This window comes from Bombus fervidus, unplaced genomic scaffold (genome assembly GCF_041682495.2).
Source record: "Bombus fervidus isolate BK054 unplaced genomic scaffold, iyBomFerv1 scaffold0020, whole genome shotgun sequence".
Taxonomy (NCBI): domain Eukaryota; kingdom Metazoa; phylum Arthropoda; class Insecta; order Hymenoptera; family Apidae; genus Bombus; species Bombus fervidus.
Window position 1 is genome coordinate 5,887,155 of NW_027212583.1, and position 5,649 is coordinate 5,892,803.

Here is a 5,649-nt window from a genome sequence, read left to right on the forward strand (position 1 = left end):
ACGTTATAACGTATAATATTATATACGATTACCTTATAACGTCTCTCGTTATATACTATTACGTAATAACGTATAACTACAGGTAGCGTTACGTTATAACGTATAACGCTATATACTATTACCTTATAACGTCTCACGTTATATACTATTACGTTACAACGTATAACTATAGGTAGCATTACGTTATAACGTATAACATTATATTCCATTACGTTATAACGTATAACATTATATATTATTACCATATAACGTATAACGTTATAGTCTATTACGTTATAACGTCTAACGGTATGTAGTATGACGTTATAACATATAACGATATGTAGTGTTACGTTATAACGTATAACATTATATACTATTACCTTATAACGTATAACGTAATATGCTCTTACGTTATACCGTATAACGTCTTATTCCGTTACGTTATAACGTCTAACGATATCTAGTATTACGTTACAACGTATAACGATTAGTAGTGTTACGTTATAACGTATAACATTATATTCCATTACGTTATAACGTATAACATTATATAATATTACGCTATAACGTATAACGTTATATTCTATTACGTTATAACGTATTACGTTATGTAGTGTTACGTTATAACGTATAACATTACATACTATTACCTTATAACGTCTCACGTTATATACTATTACGTTATAACGTATAACTATAGGTAGCGTTACGTTATAACGTATAGCGCTATATACTATTACATTATAACGTCTCTCGTTATATACTATTACGTAATAACGTATAACTATAGGTAGCGTTACGTTATAACGTATAACATTATATTCCATTACGTTATAACGTATAACATTATATAATATTACGCTATAACGTATAACGTTATATTCTATTACGTTATAACGTATTACGTTATGTAGTGTTACGTTATAACGTATAACATTATATACTATTACCTTATAACGTCTCACGTTATATACTATTTCGTTATAATGTATGACTATAGGTAGCGTTACGTTATAACGTATAACGCTATATACTATTACCTTATAACGTTTAACGTTATATACTCTTGCTTTATAACGTATATCGTTATATTATTTTACGTTATAACGAATAACGTTATATTCTATTAAGTTATAACGTCTAACGATATGTAGTATTACGTTATAACGTATACCGATATGTAGTGTTACGTTATAACGTATAACATTATATACTCTTGCGTTATAACGTATGTCGTTACATTATTTTACGTTATAACGTATATGGACATGTAGTGTTACGTTATAACGTATAACATTATATACTATTACCTTATAACGTATAACGTAATATGCTCTTACTTTATAACGAATAACGTCTTATGCCATTACGTTATAACGTATAACGATGTGTAGTGTTACGTTATAACGTATAACATTATATACTATTACCTTATAACGTCTCACGTTATATACTATTACGTTATAACATATAACGGTATGTAGTGTTACGTTGTAATGTATAACGTTATATACTATTACCTTATAACGTATAACGTTATATACTACTGCGTTATAAGATATAACGATATATAGTGTTACGTTATAACGTATATCGTTATATTATTTTACGATATAACGTATAACGTTATATACTATTACGTTATAACGTCTAACGATATGTAGTATGACGTTATAACATATAACGATATGTAGTGTTACGTTATAACGTATAACATTATATACTATTACCTTATAACGTATAACGTAATATGCTCTTACGTTATAACGAATAACGTCTTATTCCATTACGTTATAACGTATAACGATGTGTAGTGTTACGTTATAACGTATAACATTATATACTATTACCTTATAACGTCTCACGTTATATACTATTACGTTATAACATATAACGGTATGTAGTGTTACGTTATAATGTATAACGTTATATACAATTACCTTATAACGTATAACGTTATATACTACTGCGTTATAACATATAACGATATATAGTGTTACGTTATAACGTATAACGTTATATACAATTACCTTCTAACGTATAACGTTATATACTCTTGCGTTATAACGTATATCGTTATATTATTTTACGATATAACATATAACGTTATATACTAATACGTTATAACGTCTAACGGTATGTAGTATTACGTTATAACGTATAACGATATGTAGTGTTAAGTTATAACGTATAACATTATATACTATTACCTTATAACGTCTCACGTTATATACTATTACGTTATAATGTATAACTATAGGTAGCGTTACGTTATAACGTATAACATTACATACTATTACCTTATAACGTTTAACGTTATATACTCTTGCGTTATAACGTATAACGTTATATTACTTTACGTTATAACGTATAACGATATATACTATTACGTTATAAAGTCTAAGGATATGTAGTATTACGTTATAACGTATAACGTATGTAGTGTTACGTTATAATGTATAACATTGCATACTATTACCTTATAACGTTTAGCGTTATATACTCTTGCGTTATGACGTATATCGTTATATTATTTTACGTTATAACGTATATCGTTATATACTATTACGTTACAACGTCAAACGACATGTAGTATTACGTTGTAACGTATAACTATAGGTAGCGTTACGTTATAACGTATAACGCTATATACTATTACCTTATAACGTTTCGCGATATGTAGTATTACGTTATAACGTATAACGATATGTAGTGTAACGTTATAACGTATAACATTACATACTATTGCCTTATGACGTCTCACGTTATATACCATTACGTTATAACGTATAACTATAGGTAGCGTTACGTTATAACGTATAACGATATATACTATTACGTTATAACGTCTAACGATATGTAGTATTACGTTACAACGTATAACGATATGTAGTGTTACGTTATAACGTATAACGATATGTAGTATTACGTTATAACGTATAACTATAGGTAGCGTTACGTTATAACGTATAACGCTATATACTATTACCTTATAACGTATAACGATATATACTATTACGTTATAACATATAATGATATGTAGTGTTACGTTATAACGTATAACGCTATATACTATTACCTTATAACGTATAACGTTATATACTATTACGTTATAACATATAACGATATGTAGTGTTACGTTATAACGTATAACGCTATATACAATTACCACATAACGTTTAATGTTATACACTCTTGCGTTATAACGTATATCGTTATATTATTTTACGTTATAACGTATAACGATATATACTATTACCTTATAACGTATAACGTTATATACTATTACGTCATATCATATAAAGATATCTAGTGTTACGTTATAACGTATAACGATATGTAGTGTTATGTTATAACGTATAACATTATATACTTTTACCTTATAACGTATAACGTTATATTCTATTACGTTATAACGTCTAACGGTATGTAGTATGACGTTATAACGTATAACTATAGGTAGCGTTACGTTATAACGTATAACGCTATATACTATTACCTTATAACGTATAACGTTATATACTATTACCTTATAACGTATAACGTTATATACTATTACGTTATAACGTCTAACGATATGTAGTGTTACGCTATAACGTATAACATTATATACTATTACCATATAACGTATAACGAAATATACGCCTACGTTATAACGTATAACGTCTTATTCCATTACGTTATAACGTTTAACGATGTGTAGTATTACGTTACTACGTATAACTTTATATATTAATACGTCATAACTTATAACGATAGGTGGAGTTACGTTGTAACGTATAAGGTTATATACTATTACGTTATAACTTAGAACGTTATGTAGTGTTACGTTATAACGTATAACGATATGTAGTGTTACGTTATAACGTATAACGCTATATACTATTACCTTATTACGTATAACGTTATATACTATTACGTTATAACATATAACGATATGTAGTGTTACGTTATAACGTATAACGCTATATACAATTACCACATAACGTTTAATGTTATACACTCTTGCGTTATAACGTATATCGTTATATTATTTTACGTTATAACGTATAACGATATATACTATTACCTTATAACGTCTCACGTTATATACTATTACGTTACAACGTATAACTATAGGTAGCATTACGTTATAACGTATAACATTATATTCCATTACGTTATAACGTATAACATTATATACTTTTACCTTATAACGTATAACGTTATATTCTATTACGTTATAACGTCTAACGGTATGTAGTATGACGTTATAACGTATAACTATAGGTAGCGTTACGTTATAACGTATAACGCTATATACTATTACCTTATAACGTATAACGTTATATACTATTACGTTATAACGTATAACGATATGTAGTGTTACGCTATAACGTATAACATTATATACTATTACCATATAACGTATAACGTTATATTCTATTACGTTATAACGTCTAACGGTATGTAGTATGACGTTATAACATATAACGATATGTAGTGTTACGTTATAACGTATAATATTATATACGATTACCTTATAACGTCTCTCGTTATATACTATTACGTAATAACGTATAACTACAGGTAGCGTTACGTTATAACGTATAACGCTATATACTATTACCTTATAACGTCTCACGTTATATACTATTACGTTACAACGTATAACTATAGGTAGCATTACGTTATAACGTATAACATTATATTCCATTACGTTATAACGTATAACATTATATATTATTACCATATAACGTATAACGTTATATTCTATTACGTTATAACGTCTAACGGTATGTAGTATGACGTTATAACATATAACGATATGTAGTGTTACGTTATAACGTATAACATTATATACTATTACCTTATAACGTATAACGTAATATGCTCTTACGTTATACCGTATAACGTCTTATTCCGTTACGTTATAACGTCTAACGATATGTAGTATTACGTTACAACGTATAACGATTAGTAGTGTTACGTTATAACGTATAACATTATATTCCATTACGTTATAACGTATAACATTATATAATATTACGCTATAACGTATAACGTTATATTCTATTACGTTATAACGTATTACGTTATGTAGTGTTACGTTATAACGTATAACATTACATACTATTACCTTATAACGTCTCACGTTATATACTATTACGTTATAACGTATAACTATAGGTAGCGTTACGTTATAACGTGTAACGCTATATACTATTACATTATAACGTCTCTCGTTATATACTATTACGTAATAACGTATAACTATAGGTAGCGTTACGTTATAACGTATAACATTATATTCCATTACGTTATAACGTATAACATTATATATTATTACCATATAACGTATAACGTCATATTCTATTACGTTATAACGTCTAACGGTATGTAGTATGACGTTATAACATATAACGATATGTAGTGTTACGTTATAACGTATAACATTATATACTATTACCTTATAACGTATAACGTAATATGCTCTTACGTTATAACGAATAACGTCTTATTCCATTACGTTATAACGTATAACGATGTGTAGTGTTACGTTATAACGTATAACATTATATACTATTACCTTATAACGTCTCACGTTATATACTATTACGTTATAACATATAACGGTATGTAGTGTTACGTTATAATGTATAACGTTATATACAATTACCTTATAAC